Source organism: Sinocyclocheilus grahami, unplaced genomic scaffold (genome assembly GCF_001515645.1).
Source record: "Sinocyclocheilus grahami isolate Dianchi unplaced genomic scaffold, SAMN03320097.WGS_v1.1 scaffold97.1, whole genome shotgun sequence".
NCBI lineage: Eukaryota > Metazoa > Chordata > Actinopteri > Cypriniformes > Cyprinidae > Sinocyclocheilus > Sinocyclocheilus grahami.
This window is the reverse complement of record NW_015505276.1, coordinates 842,768-854,496: the sequence shown is the minus strand read 5'-3', so window position 1 is coordinate 854,496 and position 11,729 is coordinate 842,768. Positions and strand designations below refer to the sequence as shown.

The 11,729-nt window shown below is 38.3% G+C and overlaps 1 protein-coding gene across 2 annotated transcripts in view; it reads left to right on the top strand.

Moving 5' to 3' along the window:
* The window catches only part of LOC107587938 (noelin-2), an 81,022-nt gene that overhangs the window by 35,999 nt on the left and 33,294 nt on the right, over positions 1–11,729 (top strand). Inside the window, exon 1 of one of the 2 annotated variants that reach the window (XM_016275906.1) lies at positions 9,197–9,288. The exons of the other annotated variant lie outside the window; for it this stretch is intronic. The gene's annotated coding sequence lies outside the window, so the exon portion shown is untranslated. Of the gene's footprint in view, positions 1–9,196; positions 9,289–11,729 lie in introns of those variants that run through there. 2 annotated transcript variants of the gene reach the window in all.

Here is an 11,729-nt window from a genome sequence, read left to right as displayed (position 1 = left end):
GTGCTGCAGAACCTTCCGAAGCGGCGGTGCTCGCTTCAGCTCCTTGCGTGGTGGTGGCGCCTAGAAACGCACATTCGACCTGTCATGTCAGTGTCGAAGAAACCTTTGCCGAACTCTGCCTGTATCCTGAGGGCACTACTGTAGAACCTCCAGAGGTGTCAGTAGTACCCACCTGTGAACTTCCTGCTCGTCCTGTTCCGGCCAAGGAAGCCGTCTATGAACACTCTGCTCGTCCTGTTCCGGCCAAGGAAGCCGTCTATGAACACTCTGCTCGTCCTGTTCCGGCCAAGGAAGCCGTCTATGAACACTCTGCTCGTCCTGTTCCGGCCAAGGAAGCCGTCTATGAACACTCTGCTCGTCCTGTTCCGGCCAAGGAAGCCGTCTATGAACACTCTGCTCGTCCTGTTCCGGCCAAGGAAGCCGTCTATGAACACTCTGCTCGTCCTGTTCCGGCCAAGGAAGCCGTCTATGAACACTCTGCTCGTCCTGTTCCGGCCAAGGAGGCTGTCTATGAACTCTCTGCTCGCCCTGTTCCGGCCAAGGAGGCTTTGCCAGTGTTTTGACCCTGCCTGTTTACCACGTCTCTTAAATAAAGCCTGCAGATGGATCCACACGTCTCCCGTCTTGTCAGCCCCGTTACACTATTCTCTGTTTTTGTTTTATTTTTCAACCTTTAACTCATGTAATGATGTTCAACTATACATTTAATAGGTCATATCAAAGACTATATATACCACAACAATGCACTGGTTTGGAAACTTTATGATTTTTTTAAAGATGCCACTCATGTTCAGCAAGGGATCAATTTAAAATAACTGTTTTCTTTTGTAATATATTTTAAAATGTATTCATGTGATGCAAAGCTGAATTTTTAGCATCATTACTCCAGTCTTCAGTGTCACATGATCTTTGGTGAGCCTTGGTAAGCATGACAGAATTCATAAAAAATATTTAAAAATCATAATGTTTCCAAACTTTGACAAGTACCGTATGAATGGGAAAAACTGCAACACATAATATGGTGGCTCCAGGGCGGCTCTAGTAATGCAAGTCCCGTCTTCTAAATGAAAGAGCCAATTGGTAAAGCCATCACAGAACTGCCGTTAGTAACTCCGGTTTCCATAGACACCTAAAACTTGCGCTAAGGACTGCATGCGCATTGGCGGGACCAGCCTGAAATATGCTTTGGAACAGTTCAGACTTATTACTGATTTGAAATATATTATTTAAATATAATTTCTGCATTTCCCATTCAAGACTTGAGACAACATTTCATGCTAGGACCAATGTAAGCACAATGTGGATTTGAGGTATCAGCCCCAAATATGTTCATCCATATATGAATGGGCCCATATGAATCTCATAAATAATCTGGCTGGGGCTAATTCATATAGAGCTGACATAAAACTTGTGGAGAACCCCATTTGAGGCCCACACCTCAAGCCCATATCGTGCTTACATTGGCCCTATACCATGAAATGTTAGCTGGGGAGTTGGTCTTACATGCCCGAAATAGCTGTTTGGAGGCATTGCAAAGTCTGAGGATGCTCAGTGAACTGACTTTCCTTGATAGGAACTTTTGCATTATACTTTTTTTCTTTTGATCAGGCATTACAAACAGCTGTGTTTCAATGCAGGCAGCACTGTACATAGGTCTAACTCTTTGTGAAACTGTAACCAAAAATGCTGTTGGATGCTTTGTGACTGCCTCTTGCTCGTAATATGTGAGATGGCTTTAGAAGGGCACATCAGGGATTCTGGTGTATTTCTTGGCTATTGTATTGTTTGGATGCAGTTCTTGGCAGAAGTAGATAGAAACGACATTCAAAGGGAAACAAACAATGCTGCCTCTATGGCAAGTTGTGAGGACGATCTTTGGATATTAAAGTGGTAGCCACAATATACAGTAAGTCTTTACCTCTTCTAGAACCCGATTAGAAAGGTAGGAGCTATAGGTAGTCTTGGGATTGTGAGACTTTTTTTTAAAGAGTGATATAGAAGGTTTTCACAGCAATGGGACCCTATGAGTTCAGCAAGTGTAAGTTCAGCAGTTCAGCACAAGGCTTTTCCTGCTTTTCCTGCTTTTCCTACACCATCTGATCCTGAGGATTTGTGGATTTCAGCTGCTTTGTGGATAACACATCTGAAGGTTTAAACAGAGTTTACAAGGTTTGTGTAATTTCAGTTACCTGTCATGCTAATTGCCAATAACGCTACTGGTTCATTTAACTGTGCGCCGCTTCGGTGAGGAAAGCATCTGCTGAAACATAAATGCAAATGTAATGGGGGATGCCAGTTTAATGTGATTTACCCAGTAGAATGTGTCAACATGTTTGCTGTTTTTGGATCCACATTCCCATAAAAACCAATCAGATTTTATGGTTAGATTTAGGATTGCATTTAGGAGCTAGAGTATTCATCCTTATCATCCAGTCCTTTCCCTTTTATTTCAGGTGTAGGTTAGGGTTAGAGATAGGGATGCACCAAATGCTTGGCAACCGCAATTATTTGACCGAAAATAGCAAACAAATATCTTTCGGTGTCCGGCAGAATAAGCAAAAAGGCCGAATAATAGGTACCAAACAATGACTAACGTGATCAAATAGAGGCACGCACTAATACAGCTTGCGGCACCAGGGTTCAAAGTCCAAAGCTCAACGAAAATCTGCGCTGAACTTGTTACTCGTCAGTTGCTCAGTAACATTTTTGTGAAAAATTTTTTTAAGGCATGTGACAATGTGATACGTGCGATAAACATCTTCCCAAATTCGTAATGAGAATCATTTATAAATCTGCTGTTGTCAACAAAAAGAAGCACTAAGATCTTCCTGCGGGCTTCTGCCAAAATAAAAGCCGAGAAAAAGCAACAACTCCAACATTCATAAATGATGGTAGTATTGTAATTTTACTGTTGTTCTGTAAAATAAAATAAAAAAGTAAGACAATAATAATGATAATAATAATTACCCTACAACAGCTCTATTAATACATGTATTATAACATTCACACAGTGTTCAAATTGGGATCTGTAATATATTCTAATGTTTTAAAAGAATTGTCTTCTACTCAGCAAAGCTGCCTTTATTTGTACAGTAAAAAATACATGCCTGATTCAAGTCTCAAAAATGGCCACTTATTAACTTATTAATTTTAAGTTAAATTGTGCTTTGTTGGTATAATGTCTGCTAGAATGTTAAAAAATTTTCAGTTAAGTAAATATTTTTAAATTGTTGTTTTGTAATTGAGTTTTTTATTTGAAAAGCAGGACAAAACAGTAAAAAGCACATTTTGGCTATTTAATTTATGCAATAGTGGAGAAAAAAAAGCAAAATAGGCCTACATGGGGGAAAAATGCGAAAAACCATGTTGGGTATTTGGTATTCAGCCTTTGGCCCAGTGTTTCATACTGTTCGGCTTCGGCCAAGAATTTTCATTTTGGTGCATCCCTAGTAAGAGATCAGGTTAGGTCTATGATTGGTTGCTAGTAATGTTGGTCCATTGCAAAAAAAAAAAAGGATGTTGATTCAGGAACACATTTTGCTTGGGTAAATCAAGTTGTGTGATTGGGCGTAAGAGACTGAATGTTGCCGTGTCAGAAGGTGGGTCAGGCCACCATGGCAGGTGTAAAGAATTGAGTTCACTGGTCAGAAAGACATTCTCTTCAGTATCTTGAGTGTTGCATGCCATCTTTAGTTCTGCTTGTTCACGGCAGCCATTTTTAAAGTATGATCTGTTCTTGTCTCTTTCTGGGTCCCATGTGATCAAAAACCCAGGGTTTATTATTGAGGGAGTATTATCTCTTTTAATCAAATTTTACTCATAGAAACATCACAAAAATAATTCAAGTAAATAAATATGGTTTACTCTTGGTATGTAAACACCGACCACGAGGATAGTATCTTATTATGATCTACTGACTCAAGGACGAAAGATCCACATCTTTATGTTTTAACCATGTTTTCATTTATGTCTTATCAATAAGTGTGCTTATTTCAGTAGATCAGATGTATAGTTACTTAATGAAGTTCAGTTTTAATAAACTCAAACTCATATTTTTACATAACCACATATTGGTATCTCCTCTGTTATCACTAGCTGTTTTTACATTGACAGCTTTTGTTTTATTTGGCATATTTCCCAACTTATCATTCTGAATTTACTGTTTATATGAATGCTAAGTAATCATATTTATGTGTGTGTTATTTATGGTATACATTTATATCAAATGTCCTTTTTAGTTTTTATCATAGTCAACCCATCCTGTTTTTTATTTAGTTAAGTTGCCCAAAGGCTGGAAATTGTAGTCTTGGGCATATTTAGTCATGCTGCATAATGATTAAACTAATAATCACAATTATTTGTTCATCAAATAAATGTTTGTTGATATTTTCAGGTCATCAGCGCTTATTCCACGGTGTCGAGAGAGTGTGTGCATGGTTGCCAGGTTGCATAGATAAAGACTAAACTCTGCTGTTTTTTATGAAGAAAATATAAAGAGATTTTAGATTTTTTTTCATTTTAAACTACATTTTAAACAGCATTGGCCATTCATTTGCACAACAACAGTGTTTTAGAGGGCCTGAGAATGCAAAGTTTTGAAAACTGGTTTCAAAGTGCAAGTTTTTGAAAATTATATGTTATTGTGTCTGTATAAACTACAAAAACGCATTCGTATTCGCATTCTACTAAAAAAACATTCGCTGCATATTCCCTGTGAAAAGGGATTGTTTTGACAATGTTGATGTCTGTACTTGAACCTTCCCTATTGAAAAATAAATATACTAAAATGTATTTGAAATACATTTATTTCATGCAAAGTATAGGCTACTACAAATACATTTACATATTTATTTACTTAATAAAAATACCCTGCAATTGTACTGTTGGTATACTAAACTGTAAAGTCTTGTCTTTTTTATAGTTAGAGTGCTTAATGTTGTTGGTGTCGTCTCATTTTAGTCAGGGAAAAAAAGGTTGTCAATGAATACTTTTAATCATAACATTTTGTTTAAAAAGAAAACAAAAAACTGGTATACATGCATTTCCACGATATGTGCTAGCCATTGTCTTACGTGCTACGACATTGTGGATGAAACAATGGGAGGAAGACCACTGCAGGCAAACATTGCAGGTCAGGAAGTCAATGATGATAACTCACGTGACAACTTACTAGATACATTTTCCTCTGTAACGCTAAAAGCACTCCCCTCAAGCGAGTTATTGTCCAAGAATCCGACATTCACAACTGGCTGTGTTTTTTTTTTATTCAAACTGCGCTAATAATCTGATTATTAGGCTCCATGTAAAAACAGCTACTGAAAAGAACCTTTTAAGTCCCATTAGCAACAAATCCTTGGCTAATGCTGCACGTGTTCCTAGTACGACCGATTAATTGAAAAGAATCGAGCATGAGCATTGACTTAAAAGCCCCACTGAGTCATAATACTTTCCCAGAATCTTATTAGTACAGGTGCCACGTCTTACATATGGGTAATAGCTTTCCAGTGCTTTCTCCTTGGTCTAATGGTTTATAGTCACACAGTTTGTATACAGAGGAATAGTACATATAGTGTTTAGTTTGCAACAAGCATTTAGTAAGATCTCGGTTCCCTTATCACAAGGGTGTATGTCAGTGCGCAGTTTGTGAATTATGAGATACTGGAACATAAATGTGAAAAGGTTAGTTTGTTTGGAACATTCTCTCATCCCTGAATTTATAAATCACTGGTGAGAAGGATTCTTAAGAGGAACTTAAGAGCAAACAGATTGCGTTAATGTGAACATATAAGCCATGACAAATTACAAAGCCTATACATATTGTTAACAAAAAATGGCATTGCTACTTATGGCCGTACAGTTTCTAGAGGGATATTTCAGGTTATTAACACCATTATTGCTTATTTTATCTTTAGCATATAAGGGGATACACTTTATATTTGTCAAATCTGGCACAAACAAACCCCAAAGAACAGTTTGAGAAGTCATAGTACACCAGAGACGTTCATTATTTTTAAACCTGGTTTTGAGTTGGAGTGCCAAGAGTACCAACCCGCTGTCAGTACAACACAATCCCTGCATGTTTCAGTGAGCTCCAAGCTAGCTTGGAAAGTCTCAACATGCAGTGGTGTTAACTTTCAACCATTTACAGGTTAAAGGGTTACTTCCATTTTAAAATATAGCGCCATTTAAAGAGAGTAAGACCAGCTTAAATGTGGAGTAGCTTTCATTCAGCTTCAAACTGAAAAGCCAATTATTTTCAAAGACAGCATTGAGGCTAAACCCAGAAGCGGGCATTTAGACGACACGCATAACCGTGTGGGGTCACCTCAATTAACAGGCCTTCTCATGGCCTCGGCTTCTTCTCGCTCAGGCTTAAGACAACCAATTTTCTGTCAGTAATTAGTCAAATTACAAGAACGGAGGGGATTTTTTTTCATTTCCCACCACAGAATGAATGTTTGATTAGTTCATATCAGTGGGAAGGGTCAGCGTGTCGAGTCAGTGTTCACGGGGAATGTTATTCACAGAATTAATCTCCGTGGCTGTGGGTGTAATTGGGTCATTGAGGCGAACGGTGATCATTGTAATCGGTTGTGAGATGAATGTGCACAGCATCATTAACTCAATGGGGAGGCAAAGCAGTCTTATTCTCACCTTGAGAGACAGCGAGGCATTCGGCTAGTATGCCACTGCTCCGGTTTAAAGATCTCTTTCTTTTTGTGCCTATTGACTCATCGTGGCATACAGAGGGACCGGTCATAAATAGAACAGGCCAGGATGCTATTGCTATGGCTCTGTGTCCCCTCACAACAGCAGCGTTGGGCCATATTGGCAAAGGATATGAGGAGAGGAGACTGCTTGGCTCTATTTGCAGTCATGTTCTGCCCAAACAACTGTGTGCATGTGTGAGCTGCTGCATGCATGTGTGCAAGGTTAGAAAAACATCTTACATAAATAACAGTGCCGTTTTTATACTCCTTAAATGTGAAATAATTTCTCTGCCACTCGTGGCAACAAGGGAACTTGTAGAAACAATGACTGGCTATATTTGGAACAGCACGCTACCATGCTAATAAATAATGCTTATTTACTGTATGTATAATGTGCAAAATATGCAAATTTTCTGTATGCATAGTATACTTAGAGGACCCACTGCATTTGCAGTATCCCACAGAGCACACTGCGGGGAGTGCTGTATCCCACAATGCAATGCATTCAACTTGACCATGCATTTCCAGTAGACAAATGGAACAAATTTCATTTTAGACATTTTTTTAAAATTAAGATTGATATTAAAAACATAGCTATGGATACACTATGTATCAGTACCATATCAGTTTTCCATATTGTACTGTACATCATTGTTATTTTATTTATTGAATAGATTTAAATGATTACTGACATATCAGCAAATATTTGATATTCAATTCATATGCAATTCCCTGTTTCTAGATTTTTAGATTACCTTTGCTTTCATCTAAAGCTTGCTTAAAGTTTAAGAAAAACAGTTACACTAATTGGAAATGTTATTGAATATCTATTTTCATTCTGCACATTACAAATTTAGTTTTTAGTATATTACTTTTATCTAGACAAAATACAGAATATATAGAATTTTTAGCAGTATAGAATTTGTATTAGATGAAAATAATTACTATATCTGCTTATAGGTGCTGTCCAGAATTTTAAATATTTATGCATTAATAAGGATAGTCATTTTTATTTATGAGATGGACTCCACCTGCTGAATGAAATGAGTTGCTACACACCTTCGTTTTCCTGTTTAAAATTAAAATCAGGAATCAGGGAAATCAACCTACAAGTTGTTTACCTGTAGTTCATTTCACAGTAAAAGCTAAATAATTTTGACTCTTAACAATGAATTTAAAAACTTTCCATTGCAGTCCTTTAAATTAACACAGTGACAACTGTTTGACAAAGACATTGACAGAATCTGGCCATTATGTACTTCACACACATATATCAAACAAATACGATCAATGTAATAGGGTGGGGGAAAAAACAAGCTGAATCTGAAATACTTCTAGTTGACTCTGTACATTAACCTGGGATAGGAGAAAGTATTTTAACATCAGAAAAATTATACACTTTAGCTTTAAGCTTCTACTCACACCCATCACTCATAAGAGGAAATTACACACCGGCATCCCTACAGCATCAGCTCTCAAAACCTCTTCTGCAACCAAAGTGCTTCATCTCATAGAACATCCTGTTCCCTGCTGAGCACCAGCTCAATAATGCTGCCATTTTAGACATATTTATCATGGGAAAGGTAACGTTGGCATAAAATAGGAAGACAAGTTTAACCAGCCAGTGGCCTCGGTCATCCCTCATTCAGCACTGTCACAGTCTGTTTGTAGCACATGGATAAATGCGTAACAGGCCTACATCACAGCGCTAATATTTCTTAGAACACATAATGGGAGTTGATGTGTTCAGGGTGCTGTGACGCTGCAGGATCCAGGGCTGGCGGTGACGGGCTACATTATTTAGCAAGATTTGGGCAGGAGTTAAGTGCTGGCAGAGGGAAAGCGAGATGGACGTTGCATGTTACGTGCACGGTGGTCTCTGTACAGCACACGCTCTCGGGAATCTCTGTTGTAAAATCCCACACGCACAAAGTATTTACTATCCATATACTGATCTGTATGCAACAGCTGCGGCACAAACCTGAGCTGCATTTAAATGCATTTGTGCGAAGAGAAATCTACTGTGTCTAGGTTAAGTTCACTCCAAAATAAAAATTCAATTTTAGTATTCACTCACCCTCATGAAGACTGGTTGTAAGTCAATGATGACTAATATTCATTTCTTGTTGATCTATCCCTTTAAAAACGGTTCAGCACTTGATGATGTAGAAAACAGTGCCTTGTGTAGTTTGTGGTGTTTGCAAACTGAGAGTGGTGAATATTTGATGTGTTGTTGGCGGAATTCTTTGTGCGTGTGCAGGTGTAGGAAAGCATTTACAAGACAGTGACTGTGGTCTTGGACATGCCGAGCAGACACATTTATTATGGTACAGGTTCTTGAATAGTAAATCGGTGTCCTTGGAGAGGTTCTGAGGCTATTTGGTACACTCTAGATCTTTACTGCCACCTGCAGGCGGCCAAAAGCACTGCGCTCTGCAGCTGAAGTTAATTTAAATTGTGTGAACTGATTAAAAATGCCCTTTAAACCAGAAGCCCTGAAGGCAAGCACCACAATCTAATTTTAAATGAATGCTTAGCATTGAGTGCTGGATAAACACGGCAGCCTGCGTTTGAACAGGTATGTGCGCTGTGCGTGTTTGCCTGTGCGAATGCATTCTTAAGACCCGCGTTAGTGTGTGAGAATATGAGTAAAATCATTAATGAGGGTGGGAGCGCTGTGGACAGAAATAGCAGACTGAGAGGCCTGCAGGGCAAGAAGGGAAGAAACTCAACAGCAACTCGTGACTGCAGCACAAAATGCACGGCTGTACGGTTCACATAGTCAGAGCTTGGGATTTTAAACTGTATTTACAGGTGTGATTCTCAAATTGTCATGTAGCCTACATACAACAGCAAACAGGCATGGATTGAATGATGTCTGCATAAACTAAGGGGATAAAGTCTGGCTGGTTAGCATGGCCCTGTTAGTACTCTCCCTAATTAAAACACTTGCTTCACAGACAAGGCTTAAACCTAGTCCTAGACTAAAATGTAATCTGAGCTGTTTCGACTGAAAGAAACTTGCACTGACTGATCTTTACGGCGCCCCACACATGGCATGCAGGAAAAAAATAGTAGGCTAAATCGTGTGCACGATTTACTTTTTCGTTCCCTCGATTTATAAATTGTGCGCACACTTTACTAATTCGTTCCCTCGATTTGCTAAATCGTGCACACGATTTATAAATCGAGAGAACGAATTAGTAAATTGTGTGCATGATTTAGCAAATTGAGGGAACGAATTAGCAACTTGAGGGAACGAAATAGTAATCGTGTGCATGTTTTAGTACATCGAGGGAACGAATCAGTAAATCGTGCTACACAATTTATTTATTTTTTTCTTGCATGTCATGTGCAGGGCTCCGTAGATCTTAAAACATGCCAGTCCCTTTGTTTTGTCTTAAGATGCACACCAGTAATGCTTTTTTTCTAAGGCATGTTTATAAAAATTACTTAAATGCCCTAATTGAACTATGGCTTAATCCTGGCTTAGACTAAGCCCAGTCTATGAAACCGGGCCTTGGTTAATAAAAGCGTATTTTGCCACTGACAGCCATTTAAAAGTAGCCGTGTATTTCGACGCAAATGTTCTATAGCTAAAATTTTATTATAATATAGTGGTTATTTTAGCTGATTCTGTTTTAGGGGATAATTAAAGGAATAATTCACCCAAAAGTGAAAATTTACTCTCACATTTCATCACATTTAGCATTTAGAAATGTGTTTATCAGTCCAAACAACTAATAACGTTATTCTGCTGCTGTGTGCACGTAAACCACGTTGAGTCTCACTCTGATATAATTTATTGGTCAGGATAAAAGCATGTTGTCTCCTTGCTGATTCTACCTGTTCATTCACAGGAGGGACAGGGTCTTACCTGGAGTAGCCATCTGTTGAACAACAGCATCCTCTAGTGGACATTAGCACAGAACAAGCTACTTTATAATGCAAAACTTCATTACCACAGACTGTCTCATAAAGTGTATTCGATACTGAGAAGGACAATTTTGTGTTTACTTTAATGATTAGAAGAAAGAGAAGGTTGTTTGTTCTGTCTTTCCAAAATCAATTCTCACTCCAATACATTTTATGAGGCTATCAAACACAGGCCCAGAGTAATATACTGTGGCACTGGAGAATACAGCAAGTGCTAAGTCCATCTGACAGTATTTGGATACTCGGTGTATTTCCATATCTAAATAACCTCAGATGAACTGTAAGCATCTCTATCTTAAATGTGTTCAAAGTGTTTTCGCTCAAACAGAAGGCTAATGTAGCTTTGGTGAAAACCTTCACAGTTGGTGAGGTTAGTGTACTCAGGTGGGTGAAAATGATTCGTCCTACTTAAAAAAAACCTACACAGAGAAACGTTGTTTTTGGGGTCATTTAAATGAAACAGTGTTGCTTGCGCTCTCTTTGCATGATAGTAAAGCACGTGAAAGCTGTGGGTGAGGTGTTAGATTTGTGTCGTGACATTTGCAGATCAATTTTACAGATTTTTACATGTATGCATTTGGCAGATGCTTTTATCCAAAGCAACTTGGTGCATTTAGGCTCTACATTTTATCAGTATGTGTTTTCTGGGAGTATGAAACCCAAGACCTTGGTATTGCTAGCACCATGCTCCACCAGTTATATTTATACATATGCTGTATACGCTATATGGTAAAGATGAAAAATCTATGCTTGTTCAAATGTCTATAAACCTGATGTGTATGTAAGGGCACATGAGATTTGAGAGTTATTGCAAAATGGCAACTGCTAATTGTAGCATAAATTTACAAAAATGTAAATTTCAGGCTTTTTCTAATAGAAGGCTATTGTATGGGCTACTTGTACAGTGCCTTGTGTTAATTTTTAAAACTTTAAGAGCCCCATTCGTTTTCATAATATGGTCATTCTGCAAAACAACTTATTTTGTGTTCTACAGAAGATAGATAGTTTTACATAAAAGAAACAACATTCTGATTAAATGATGACTATTTGGGGGGGGGGGGGGGGCAATTTTTAAAAATGGGT